This window comes from Ambystoma mexicanum, chromosome 1p (genome assembly GCF_040938575.1).
Source record: "Ambystoma mexicanum isolate Mex_15411 chromosome 1p, UKY_AmexF1_1, whole genome shotgun sequence".
In the NCBI taxonomy this organism is placed as follows: domain Eukaryota; kingdom Metazoa; phylum Chordata; class Amphibia; order Caudata; family Ambystomatidae; genus Ambystoma; species Ambystoma mexicanum.
In genome coordinates this window covers 1245993331-1246007864 of record NC_090921.1, presented here as the reverse complement: position 1 = coordinate 1246007864, position 14534 = coordinate 1245993331, and positions in this window count along the sequence as shown.

Genomic DNA, 14534 nt, shown 5'->3' with positions numbered 1-14534 from the left:
GATGAGCCCCAACAAGGGCGAAACATGTTTGGGGATGCTTGTGGTCTCGTGCAGAAGGGATGTGGCCTAGCATTTCGGGCTGGACTGCCCCTTTTGTGGTGTGGCCAAGCCTGATTTGCATATGGTCTTTCCCCTTCTGTAATGGCTTGGCAGGTGAAGAACGGTGGTCTGGAGGGTTGCCCAGAGCAATGCCAGTGGATAAGATTCATTCTAAACCTTCCAGCCATCACCTCTTTGTTTTTGCTTTGTCACCCCGAGTCGGACGGGTATGCCCAGACGTGGGTCCCATGCCTGCTGGGCCTAGAGACCCAAGCTACTCCTCACTGATGAGCCCCAACATGGGCGAAACATGTTTGGGGATGCTTGTGGTCTCGTGCAGAAGGTATGTGACCTAGCAGTTCGGGCTGCCAGGGGTTCAGGGTAGTCCCCTGTGGTGTGGGATGCCTGCCACTGCCAATTCACGTGTAGGACTCCCCGCGCACCCCAGACACACATGTACTGTGCTCAAATCACGTGTGAGACTTCACGCGAACCCCAGTTATACACGTACCCCACTCCCACAAGGCCAATTGCGTGTGAAACTTCCCATGAATCCCAGTAATACACGTACCCCACTTGCACAGGGCCCTTTCAAGTGTAAAACTTCCCGCGAACCCCAGTAATACACGTACCCCACTCACACAGGGCCAAACACATGTAAAACCTCCTGCAAACCCCAGTAATACACGTACCCCACTTGCACAGGGCCAATCGCGTGTGAAACTTCCCGCGAACCCCAGTAATACACGTACCTCACTCGCACAGGGCCCTTTCGAGTGTAAAACTTCCCGCAAACCCCAGTAATACACATACCCCACTCGCACAAGGCCAATCGCATGTAAGACTTCCCGCAAACCCCAGTAATACACATACCCCACTCGCACAGGGCCAATCACGTGTGAAACTTCCCGCGAACCCCAGTAATACACATATCCCACTCGCACAAGGCCAATCGCGTGTCAAACTTCCCGCGAACCCCAGGAATACACGTTCCCCGCTTGCCGTGCTGGTACAGGGTTAGCGCAGCCCTTTTCACTGGATTGGGGATTTTGATGGCTTTCCTTTGCGAGGGGCGTTCTTAGGGGCGTAACTGGCGCTGCTGCAGGGTCGCTGCGCCACTGTGCGCCACGGCTGGTTTTTGTAGCTAAAATCCATGAATACTCTGTGCGTGGAAATGGATTTTAGCACACGCGGCTGGCGCAGAGATTCACACGTGCACACTGTGCGCCAGCCGCGTGCACCACTTGTGCACTAAATTCTATGAATTACCCCCTAAATCTGTTATATCACATCGATTTGTATGCTGGTACTTATATGCTTCCCTTGATGATGGAGAGAATGAAGCTAGAATCATTCCCATTTTTGCGTAACACCCTTCTGTAATATTTTGGTTTTAAAAATTGTCAGGTTTGGAAATGTGATTTATGTACTTTGCAAGTCAGGTTCATAAAATTAGATTGTTTTAGTACATGGTAAGAGCTGGAAAAGAAAGTGTTCAATGCAGAAATTGCAGAGTTGGCACAAATCCCAGCTTCACCCCATATAGCAATATGTGATCCTGGGCATCACATTTAGGGCCTCATTACAACCCAGGCTTTAAGGGTTTAACGGCGCTGTCAGCGCCGTTAACCCTTAATGCCTGATTACCATTTTAAGGCCTGCTTTTAGCAGGCGTTAAAATACAAGGCGCTAACCCGCCTTGGTGCTAATTACGGCACCGTAATTTACGGTGCCGTAATTAGCACCTTCCCCACTCCCATTATGCCCTATGGGGCAAAAATGGGAATGGGGAAGGGTAAATGGGGAATGGGGATTTACGGCCCCACTCACCTTGGAATGGGGCGGTAAATCCGCCATCCACCATGGTGTAAACAGAGTTTACACCATGGTGGTAAAGTAGGTAACTTACCGCCTGGGTTGTAATGAGGCCCTTAATCTTGTATTGCCTAACCTCTCAGGGTTGCCAGTCCCTAAACCTTTCAAAATTGTCAGCCCCTCAGTGTGATTTCTTTCTCAGGGTATGATCTTCATAAAAGCCTCACTCATGGTTTCACTGGCTATAGGGTTGCTTCCACTATAATAGTGCACATTGATATACTGAGCACCACAGGCACTTGTTCCCCTGATCTCTAATGGCAACGCTATTTGAAAACCATGTCTCACTTCTAATCTCAGTCTGTCTGGATAGAGGCACCTTCCTGGTAGCTTATAATATGCCTCCACTATCCCTGCTATGGTATGTGTAGTTTTCTCCTTCCTTACAATTGGTCTACTCTATCCATGCTTGAGCACTTTTGCATTCTCTGAGTCAGCTAATGTGTGCTCTCTGCCTATTCTGGGTTACATGTACCTTTAACATACAGTACTACATTAATACTACAGGCTGCATACCTTCCCGGATGATATTGATAAAAAGTATCCTGTTTGTATACTAGAGATACTAGAAGAGAAGTAACCTCTTTGTAGATTGCTAATGTTGGCCTTCAAATGCTACGTGTTTATCAATCTGATCAGAGCAAGAATGAAGAGGTTAAGGGGATTTAAAGGGAGTAAACATGCTTATTTTGAATGCTGCGAGGCGGCATGTCTACCCTTGGGTTTTGCTCGCGGTGAGTGGGTGGGGGTGGGGGGTGCCACCAGATACACTTGATCACTTAATTCCATTGGTTTGATTTAGGGGCCCCCAAAGATGTCCATGCCCAGGGCCCCAAAAAAGCTTACGGTGGCCCTGCCTTATAGATTGTCTTTTCATGCTCTGAGGACTTCAAAAATTAGCCCCTTTGTGTTTCTTTGGCAGCAGACCCAGTGTTAATGCACAGGTCATCAGCAAAAAGAAACACACCTCGGAAATGAGTCCTTTATACTGCGTAAGATAATTTTGCTCAGGCGCTCTTTGCTCGACCACCCTGAGCCTCTCTTGTTGCCAGGAACACGTCCAGTGTCAGCGTCTGGCTCCTAGCTTAACACTGAGCCTGCACATGTTCTCATCTTCTGTGCTAGATTCAATTAGCAGCGATTTCCATAACACGCGTGCGTTGCAGGAGTTTATGAATCAATGTTTCGCTTCCATTGTTTCATTCATTGGGGATAATGATCCGCTTGCCTGATAACACTCTATGTCCTCTGCTCGTAGCCTGCAAGGTCTCTAGCGCCACACACCTTGCTCCTTTAATGCAGAAATCCCTGCAACCTACTCATAATGGAACATTATTCAAAATATATCCTTTCATCAATAGTTCAGTATATTATTTTAAAAAATACCATGTAGTCGGTCATCATAAATTCTACTAGTAGCCGTGCATCTGTTGGAAATGGCATTCTTGCAGTAGAAGCTGAAAGGGTCCTTCCACTGATTGTTATGATAGAATATTGAATTCAATTAACCCTCTGAACTCTGCAGCGTCTGCTCATATTACTGGATCGACTGTGTGGAAAGTGAATGCTTTGCTGGAATCCATGTGGCTGCCCCACAGCGCCCAGGTTATCTTTGCGGCTTTGTTGGTAAAGTAATTGTATTTCACCCTCCCTGTTGACTCTCCTACAGCAGGAGATCCATAAAAGGTGCTTTTATGTTTGTGCAAGAAGCATGGATTTGCGATGCCTACTGCTTCCTAGCAGTTAAAATCCCCTGATCTGTGCGGACCCGGTAATTCCCCATTCAGTTTACCATTTCCCACTCCCATTTGAGGCCCCGTAGGGCTCAATGGGAATCGGGAAGGCGCTAATAACAGGCATGCAAATTGTGGGCCCATTATTAGCTACAAGGTCCCTTAACGGGACCCTCAGGGAATGGCTGGTTATACCAGCTGTTCCTGCTTGGATCCGCTAAGGGACCTCGGAATAGGGCAGTAAGGGTTTACCGGTGCCCGTTAACCCTTACCGCCCACCTCGTAATGAGGCCCTCTTCTGTGTTCTATCACACCAGCACTCATAGTCTACCTTTACTTTCAGGGTGATGGTATGCTTGGTGGTATGCTGACTTCCAAACTACACTTTCATTTATACCACCTCAGCAATCACAACACTGCATCACTGATTGTGGCAGTAGCTCAAGGGAAGTGCTGCAGTGCATTGCAGCTCACAAATTTCAGACCCTCAGCACTCCCAGTTCACCATTGTTAGGTCAGTCAGAGGCATACCATTGCACATCAGCACCACAAAATTGGCACTCAACACTCACGTTCATTTGAGTTTGGGGGTGCTGCCATCATCCCATTACCACTAGCTCTTTTCCTGCACAGTCATAAAGTCCCTCGCACCTGCAATTATATGGTTACTTATGGGTGTAGATGGGGCACTGAAGGGCCACAGTATCATCTTTACATATTTGCTAACCAACAACAGTTACTGTAAGGTTGCTTGGTGCTGAGAGTCACCCACCATCCCTAGTTCTAGCTTTACATAATACTACTCCCATACCCTATTACTAAGAGCTGGAATTTTGGATGGGGCAGAAGATAGAATACAACCAAGTTTCCTTATTCCACTGTCTTTGACGTCTCAGTCCTTGTTACTGTGAATGTTGGAAACAACGGGAATCCTGGTATTCTTGAGTCCAATGCCGTTCCTCTCAAACTCCCCCAACCAGAGTGGTTGCTAGGGGGGGATCGCTGAGAGGGCTATGGCCCCGGGTCTTTTGGTTGTAGCCCCAGATAGAAGCTCAGGGGTTATAACCAAAAGTCTAGCTAGCCCTGAGTCCCCACTGTCCCAACATTATCATAGCAAAACAGAAAGGTGATGGCTGGAAGGTTTTGAATTAATCATAACCACGGGCAAAGCTCTGGGAAACCCTCCAGACCATCGTTTTTCAGCCTGACAAGCCATTACAGGAGGGGAAAAACCATATGCAAATCAGGCTTAGTCCTACCCCAAAAGGTGCAGTACAGCCGAACTGCTAGGTCACATCCCTTCTGCACGAGACCACAAGCATCCCCAGACATGTTTCAGCCTTGTTGGGCATCATCAGTGAGAAGTAGCTTGGGTCTCTAGGCCTGGCGAACTTCGGAACCCACGTCTGGGCATACCCGTCCCACTCGGGGTGACTTTAGCAAAACAGAAAGGTGATGGCTGGAAGGTTTTGAATTAATCATAACCACGGGCAAAGCTCTGGGCAACCCTCCAGACCATCTTTTTTCAGCCTGCTAATTCATTACAGAAGGGGAAAAACCATATGCAAATCAGGCTTAGTCCTACCCCAAAAGGGGCAGTCCAGCCCGAACTGCTAGGTAACATCCCTTCTACACAAGACCACAAGCATTCCCAGACATGTTTCAGCCTTGTTGGGCGTCATCAGTGAGGAGTAGCTTGGGTCTCTAGGCCCGGCAGACTCGGGACCCACATCTGGGCATACCCCTCCCACTCGGAGTGACTTTAGCAAAACAGAAAGGTGATGGCTGGAAGGTGTTGAATTAATCATAACCACGGTCAAAGCTCAAGGCAACCCTCCAGACGTGGGTCCCGTGCCTGCTGGGTTTAGAGACCCAAGCTACTCCTCACTGATGAGCCCCAATAAGGGCGAACCATGTTTGTGGATGCCTGTGGTCTCGTGCAGAAGGGATGTGGCCTAGCAGTTCGGGCTGGACTGCCCGTTTTGGGGTGGGGCCAAGCCTGATTTGCATATGTCCTTTCCCCTTCTGTAATGGCTTGGCAGGTGAAGAACAGTGGTCTGGAGGGTTGCCCAGACCAATGCCAGTGGTTAAGATTAATTCTAAACCTTCCAGCCATCACCTCTTTGTTTTTGCTTTGTCACCTTGAGTGGGAAGGGTATGCCCAGACATGGGTCCCGTGCCTACTGGGCCTAGAGACCCAAGCAGCTCCTCACTGATGGGCCCCCACAAGGGCAAAACATGTTTGGGGATGCTTGTGGTCCCGTGCAGAAGAGATGTGGCCTAGCAGTTCGGGCTGGACTGCTCCTTTTGGGGTGGGGCCAAGCCTGATTCGCATATGGTCTTTCCCCTTCTGTAATGGCTTGGCAGGCGAAGAACGGTGGTCTGGAGGGTTGCCCAGAGCAATGCCAGTGGTTAAGATTCATTCTAAACCTTCCAGCCATCACTTCTTTGTTTTTCTTTTGTCAACCAGAGTAGGACGGGTATTCCCAGACGTGGGTCCCGTGCCTGCTGGGCCTAGAGACCCAAGCTACTCCTAACTAATGAGCCCCAACATGGGCGAAACATGTTTGGGGATGCTTGTGGTCTCGTGCAGAAGGGATGTGGCCTAGCAGGTCGGGCTGGACTGCCCCTTTTGGGGTGGGGCCAGGCCTGATTTGAATGCTTGACAGGCAAAGAACGGTCGTCTGGAGGGTTACCCAGTGCAATTCCAGTGGTTAAGATTCATTCTAAACCTTCCAGCCATCATCTCTTTGTTTTTGCTTTGTCACCCCGAGTGGGACAGGTATGCCCAGACGTGGGTCCCGTGCCTGCTGGGCCTAGAGACCCAAGCTACTCCTCACTGATGAGCCCCAACAAGGGTGAAACATGTTTGGAGATGCTTGTGGTCTCGTGCAGAAGGGATGTGGTCTAGCAGTTCGGGATGGACTGCCCCTTTTGGGGTGGGTCCAAACCTGATTTGCATATGGTCTTTACCCTTCTGTAATGGCTTGGCAGGCAAAGAACGGTGGTCTGGAGGGTTGCCCAGAGGAATGCCAGTGGTTAAGATTCATTCTAAACCGTCCAGGCATCACCTCTTTGTTTTTGCTTTGTCACCCCGAGTGGGACGGGTATGCCCAGACATGAGTCCCGTGCCTGCTGGGCCTAGAGACCCAAGCTACTCCTCACTGATGAGCCCCAACATGGACGAAACATGTTTGGGGATGCTTGTGGTCTCACGCAGAAGGGATGTGGCCTAGCAGTTCGGGCTGGACTGCCCCTTTTGGGGTGGGGCCAAGCCTGATTTGTATATGGGCTTTCCCCTTCTTTAATGACTTGGCAGGTGAAGAACGGTGGTCTGGAGGGTTGCCCAGAGCAATGCCAGTGGATAAGATTCATTCTAAACCTTCCAGCCATCACCTCTTTGTTTTTGCTTTGTCACCCTGAGTCGGACGGGTATGCCCAGACGTGGGTCCCATGCCTGCTGGGCCTAGAGACCCAAGCTACTCCTCACTGATGAGCCCCAACATGTTTGGGGATGCTTGTGGTCTCGTGCAGAATGGATGTGGCCTAGCAGTTCGAGCTGGACTGCCACTTTTGGGGTGAGGCCAAGCCTGATTTGCATATGGTCTTTCCCCTTCTGTAATGGCTTGGCAGGCGAAGAACGGTGGTCTGGGTAGTTGCCCAGAGCAATGCCAGTGGTTAAGATAGAGCTGGACAGGGTGCACAGAGTGTGCCGGCCTCCCCCCGGCCGAGATGCCAGGCCACGGGATGTTCTGGCAGCGTTCACACGATACGCCCAAAAGGAGGCAGTGTTACGAGCGGCTAGATTGCGAGAACCACTGCTCTACAAGAGCCAGGAGATTGCTCTTTTCCAAGACCTGGCCAACAGCACACTGGTGAAAAGGAGGGCGATGCGCCCTGTTCTTGGGGCACTCTCGAAGAAGAATGTCAAGTACAAGTGGACCTTCCCGTTTGGGTTGTTGTTTGAATGGGAAGGCGTCCAAAGGAGGGCCACCAGTGTGCAGGAGGCAGCGAATATTATTAATCTGCCCCTTGGAGAAGCGGGGGGGGTCACCGGAAATGTTTTTGCTTTGTCACCCCGTGTCGGACGGGTATGCCCAGACGTGGGTCCCATGCCTGCTGGGCCTAGAGACCCAAGCTACTCCTCACTGATGAGCCCCAACATGGGCGAAACATGTTTGGGGATGCTTGTGGTCTCGTGCAGAATGGATGTGGCCTAGCAGTTCGGGCTGGACTGCCACTTTTGGGGTGAGGCCAAGCCTGATTTGCATATGGGCTTTCCCCTTCTTTAATGACTTGGCAGGTGAAGAACGGTGGTCTGGAGGGTTGCCCAGAGCAATGCCAGTGGTTAAGATTCATTCTAAACCTTCCAGCCATCACCTCTTTGTTTTTGTTTTGTCACCCTGAGTGGGACGGGTATGCCCAGACGTGTGTTTCGTGCCTGCTGGGCCTAGAGACCCAAGCTACTCCTCACTGATGAGTCCCAACACGGGTGAAACATGTTTGGGGTTTGCTTGTGGTCTTGGGCAGAAGGTATATGGCCTAGCAGTTCGAGCTGGACTGCCCCTTTTGGGGTGGGGCCAAGCCTGATTTGCATATGGTCTTTCCCCTTCTGTAATGGCTTGGCAGGCGAAGAACGGTGGTATGGAGTGCTGCCCAGAGCAATGCCAATGGTTAAGATTCATTCTAAACCTTCCAGCCATCACCTCTTTGTTTTTGCTTTGTCACCCCGAGTGGGACGGGTATGGCCAGACGTGGGTCCCGTGCATGTTGAGCCTAGAGACCCATGCTAATCCTCACTGATGAGCCCCAACAAGGGCGAAACATGTTTGGGGATGCTTGTGGTCTCGTGCAGAAGGCATGTGGCCTAGAATTTCGGGCTGGACTGCCCCTTTTGTGGTGTGGCCAAGCCTGATTTGCATATGGTCTTTCCCCTTCTGTAATGGCTTGGCAGGTGAAGAACGGTGGTCTGGAGGGTTGCCCAGAGCAATGCCAGTGGATAAGATTCATTCTAAACCTTCCAGCCATCACCTCTTTGTTTTTGCTTTGTCACCCCGAGTCGGACGGGTATGCCCAGACGTGGGTCCCATGCCTGCTGGGCCTAGAGACCCAAGCTACTCCTCACTGATGAGCCCCAACATGGGCGAAACATGTTTGGGGATGCTTGTGGTCTCGTGCAGAAGGTATGTGACCTAGCAGTTCGGGTTGGACTGCCCATTTTGGGGTGGGGCCAATCCTGATTTGCGTATGGTCTTTCCCCTTCTGTAATGGCTTGGCAGGTGAAGAACGGTGGTCTGGAGGGTTGCCCAGAGCAATGCCAGTGGATAAGATTAATTCTAAACCTTCCAGCCATCACCTCTTTGTTTTTGCTTTGTCACCCCGAGTGGGACGCATATGACCAGACATGGGTCCCGTGCCTGCTGGGCCTACAGACTCAAGCGACTCCTCACTAATGAGCCCCAACAAGGGCAAAGCATGTTTGGGGATACTTGTGGTCTCCTGCAGAAGTGATGTGGCCCAGCAGTTCGGGCTGGACTGTTCCTTTTGGGGTGGGGCCAAGCCTGATTTGCATATGGTCTTTCCCCTTCTGTAATGGCTTGGCAGGCGAAGAACGGTGGTCTGGAGGGTTGCCCAGAGCAATGCCAATGGTTAAGATTCATTCTAAACCTTCCAGCCATCACCTCTTTGTTTTTGCTTTGTCAACCCGAGTGGGACGGGTATGCCCAGACGTGAGTCCCGTGCCTGCTGGGCCTAGAGACCCAAGCTACTCCTCACTGATGAGCCCCAACAAGGGTGAAACATGTTTGGCGATGCTTGTGGTCTCGCGCAGAAGGGATGTGGCCTAGCAGTTCGGGCTGGACTGCCCCTTTTGGGTGGGGCCAAGCCTGATTTGTATATGCTCTTTCCCTTTCTGTAATGTCTTGGCAGGCGAAGAACAGTGGTCGGATGGTTGCCCAGAGCAATTCCAGTGGTTAAGATTCATTCTAAACCTTCCAGCCATCACCTCTTTGTTTTTGCTTTGTCACCCCGAGAGGGACGGGTATGCCCAGACGTGGGTCTCGTGCCTGCTGGTCCTAGAGACCCAAGCTACTCCTCACTGATCAGCCCCAACAAGGGCGAAACATGTTTGGGGTTGCTTGTGGTCTTGGGCAGAATGGATGTGGCCTAGCAGTTCGGTCTGGACTGCCCCTTTTGGGATGGGGCAAACCCTGATTTGCATATGGTCTTTCCCCTTCTGTAATGGCTGGGCAGGCAAAGAATGTTGGTCTGGAGGGTTGCCCAGAGCAATGCCAATGTTTAAGATTCATTCTAAACCTTCCAGCCATCACCTCTTTGTTTTTGCTTTGTCACCCCGAGTGGGACGGGTATGCCCAGACGTGGGTCCTGTGCCTGCTGGGCCTAGAGACCCAAGCTACTCCTCACTGATGAGCCCCAACAAAGGCGAAACATGTTTGGGGATGCTTGTGGTCTCGTGCAGAAGGTATGTGACCTAGCAGTTCGGGCTGGACTGCCCCTTTTGGGGTGGGGCCAATCCTGATTTGCATATGGTCTTTCCCCTTCTGTAATGGCTTGGCAGGTGAAGAACGGTGGTCTGGAGGGTTGCCCAGAGCAATGCCAGTGGATAAGATTCATTCTAAACCTTCCAGCCATCACCTCTTTGTTTTTGCTTTGTCACCTTGAGTGGGACGGGTATGCCCAGACGTGGGTCCCATGCCTGCTGGGCCTAGAGACCCAAGCTACTCCTCACTGATGAGCCCCAACATGGTCGAAACATGTTTGGGGATGCTTGTGGTCTCGTGCAGAATGGATGTGGCCTAGCAGTTCGGGCTGGACTGCCACTTTTGGGGTGAGGCCAAGCCTGATTTGCATATGGTCTTTCCCCTTCTTTAATGACTTGGCAGGTGAAGAACCGTGGTCTGGAGGATTGCCCAGAGCAATGCCAGTGGTTAAGATTCATTCTAAACCTTCCAGCCATCACCTCTTTGTTTTTGCTCTGTCACCCCGAGTGAGACGGGTATGGCCAGAAGTGGGTCCTGTGCCTGCTGGGCCTAGAGACCCAAGCTACTCCTCACTGATGAGCCCGAACAAGGGCGAAACATGTTTGGGGATGCTTATGGTCTCCTGCAGAAGAGATGTGGCCTAGCAGTTCGGGCTGGACTGCCCCTTTGGGGTGGGGCAAAGCCTCATTTGCATATGGTCCTTCCCCTTCTGTAATGGCGTGACAGGCGAAGAACGGTGGTCTGGAGGGTTGCCCAGAGCAATGGCAGTGGTTAAGATTCATTCTAAACCTTCCAGCCATCACCTCTTTGTTTTTGCTTTGTCACCCCGAGTGGGACGGGTATGCCCAGACGTGGGTCCCGTGCCTGCTGGGCCTAGAGACCCATGCTAATCCTCACTGATGAGCCCCATAAAGGGCGAAACATGTTTGGGGATGCTTGTGGTCTCGTGCAGCAGGGATGTGACCTAGCATTTCGGGCTAGACTGCCCCTTTTGTGGTGGGGCCAAGCCTGATTTGCATATGGTCTTTCCCCTTCTGTAATGGCTTGGCAGGCGAAGAACGGTCGTCTGGAGGGTTGCCCAGAGCAATGCCAATGGTTAAGATTCATTCTAAACCTTCCAGCGATCACCTCTTTGTTTTTGCTATGTCACCCCGAGTGGGATGGGTTTGCCCAGACTTGGATCCCGTGCCTGCTGGGCCTAGAGACCCAAGCTACTCCTCACTCATGAGCCCTAAGAATGGCGAAACATGTTTGGGGATGCTTGTGCTCTTGTGCAGAAGGGATGTGGCCTAGCAGTTCGGGCTCGACTGCCCCTTTTGGGGTGGCTTCCAAGCCTGATTTGCATATGGTCTTTCCCCTTCTGTAATGGCGTGGCAGGCGAAGAACGGTGGTCTGGAGGGTTGCCCAGAGCAATGCCAGTGGTTATGATTCATTCTAAACCTTCCAGCCATCACCTCTTTGTTTTTGCTTTGTCACCCCGAGTGGGACGTGTATGCCGAGACTTGGATCCTGTGCCTGCTGGGCCTAGAGACCCATGCTAATCCTCACTGATGAGCCCCAACAAGGGCGAAACATGTTTGGGGATGCTTGTGGTCTCGTGCAGAAGGGATGTGGCCTAGCAGTTCAGGCTGGACTGCCCCTTTTGGGGTGGAGCCAAGCCTGATTTGCATATGGTCTTTCCCCTTTTTTAATGGCTTGGCATGTGAAGAACGGGGTCTGGAGGGTTGCCCAGAGCATTGCCAGTGGTTAAGCTTCATTCTAAACCTTCCAGCCATTACCTCTTTGTTTTTGCTTTGTCACCCAGAGTGGGGCGGGTATGCCCATACGTGGGTCCCGTGCCTGCTGGGCCTAGAGATCCAAGCTACTTCTCACTGATGAGCCCCAACAAGGGCGAAACATGTTTGGGGATGCTTGTGGTCTCGTGCAGAAGGGATGTGGCCTAGCAGTTTGGGCTGGACTGCCCCTTTTAGGGTGGGGCCAAGCCTGATTTGCATATGGTCTTTCCCCTTCTGTAATGGTTTAGCAGGTGAAGAACCATGGTCTGGAGGGTTGCCCAGAGCAATGCCAGTGGTTAAGATTCATTCTAAACCTTCCAGCCATCACCTCTTTGTTTTTGCTTTGTCACCCCGAGTGGGACGGGTATGCCCAGACGTGGGTCCCGTGCCTGCTGGGCCTAGAGACCCAAGCAACTCCTCACTGATGAGCCCCAACAAGGGCAAAACATGTTTGGGGATGCTTGTGGTCTTGTGCAGAAGGTATGTGGCCTAGCAGTTTGGGTTGGACTGCCCCTTTTTGGGGTGGGGCCTAGCCTGATTTGTATATGGTCTTTCCCCTTCCGTAATAGCTTAGCAGGCGAAGAACGGTGGTCTGGAGAGTTGCCCAGAGCAATTCCAGTGGTTAAGATTCATTCTAAACCTTCCAGCCATCACCTCTTTGTTTTTGCTTTTTCACCCCGAGTGGGACGGGTATGCCCAGACGTGGGTCCTGTGCCCGCTGGGCTTAGAGACCCAAGCTACTCCTCACTGATGACCTCCAACAAGGGCAAAACATGTTTGGGGATACTTGTGGTCTCGTGCAGAAGGGATGTGGCCTAGCAGTTTGGACTGGACTGCCCCTTTTGGGGTGGGGCCAAGTCTGATTTGCATATGGTCTTTCCACTTCTGTAATGGCTTGGCAGGCGAAGAACTGTGGTCTGGAGAGTTGCCCAGAGCAATGCCAGTGGTTAAGATTCATGCTAAACCGTACAGCCATCAGCTCTTTGTTTTTGCTTTTTCACCCCGAGTGGGACGGGTATGCCCAGACGTGGGTCCTGTGCCCGCTGGGCTTAGAGACCCAAGCTACTCCTCACTGATGACCTCCAACAAGGGCAAAACATGTTTGGGGATACTTGTGGTCTCGTGCAGAAGGGATGTGGCCTAGCAGTTTGGACTGGACTGCCCCTTTTGGGGTGGGGCCAAGCCTGATTTGCATATGGTCTTTCCACTTCTGTAATGGCTTGGCAGGCGAAGAACGGTGGTCTGGAGAGTTGCCCAGAGCAATGGCAGTGGTTAAGATTCATGCTAAACCGTACAGCCATCAGCTCTTTGTTTTTGCTTTCTCACCCCGAGTGGGACAGGTATGCCGAGACGTGGGTCCCGTGCCTGCTGGGCCTAGAGACCCAAGCTACTCCTCACTGATGAGCCCCAACAAGGGCGAAACATGTTTTGATCCCCAACAAGGGCGAAACATGTTTGGGGATGCTTGTGGTCTCATGCAGAAGTAATGTGACCTAGCAGTTCAGGCTGGACTGCCCCTTTTGGGGTGGGACCAAGCCAGATTTGCATATGGTTTTTCCCCTTCTGTAATGGCTTGGCAGGTGAAGAGGTGGTCTGGGTAGTTGCCCAGAGCAATGCCAATGGTTAAGATTCATTCTAAACCGTCCAGCCATCACCTCTTTGTTTTTGCTTTGTTACCCCGAGTAGGAGGGGTATACCCAGACGTGGGTCCCGTGCCTGCTGGGCCTAGAGACCCATGCTAATCCTCACTGATTAGCCCCAATAAGGGCAAAACATGTTTGGGGATGCTTGTGGGTTCGTGCAGAAGGGATGTGGCCTAGCAGTTCGGGCTGGACTGCCCCTTTTGGGCTGGGGCCAAGCCTGATTTGCATATGGTCTTCTCACTTCTGTAATGGTGTGGCAGGCGAAGAACGGTGGTCTGGAGGGTTGACCAGAGCAATGCCAGTGGTTAAGTTTAATTCTAAACCTTCCAGCCATCACCTCTTTGTTTTTGCTGTGTCACCCCGAGTGGGACGCATATGACCAGACATGGGTCCCGTGCCCGCTGGGCCTACAGACCCAAGCTACTCCTCACTGATGAGCCCCAACAAGGTCATGCATGTTTGGGGATACTTGTGGTCTCCTGCAGAAGTGATGTGGCCCAGCAGTTCGGGCTGGACTGTTCCTTTTGGGGTGGGGCCAAGCCTGATTTGCATATGGTCTTTCCCCTTCTGTAATGGCTTGTCAGGCGAAGAACGGTAGTCTGGAGGGTTGCCCAGATCAATGCCAATGGTTAAGATTCATTCTAAACCTTCCAGCCATCACCTCTTTGTTTTTGCTTTGTCACCCCGAGTGGGACGGGTATGCCCAGACGTGGGTCACGTGCCTGCTGGGCCTAGAGACCCAAGCTACTCCTCACTGATGAGCCCCAACAAGAGCGAAGCATGTTTGGGGTTTCTTGTGGTCTTGGGCAGAAGGGATATGGCCTAGCAGTTCGGGCTGGCCTGCCCCTTTTGGGATGGGGCCAACCCTGATTTGTATATGGTCTTTCCCCTTCTGTAATGGCTTGGCAGGCGAAGAATGTTGGTCTGGAGGGTTGCCAAGAGCAATGCCAATGGTTAAGATTCATTCTA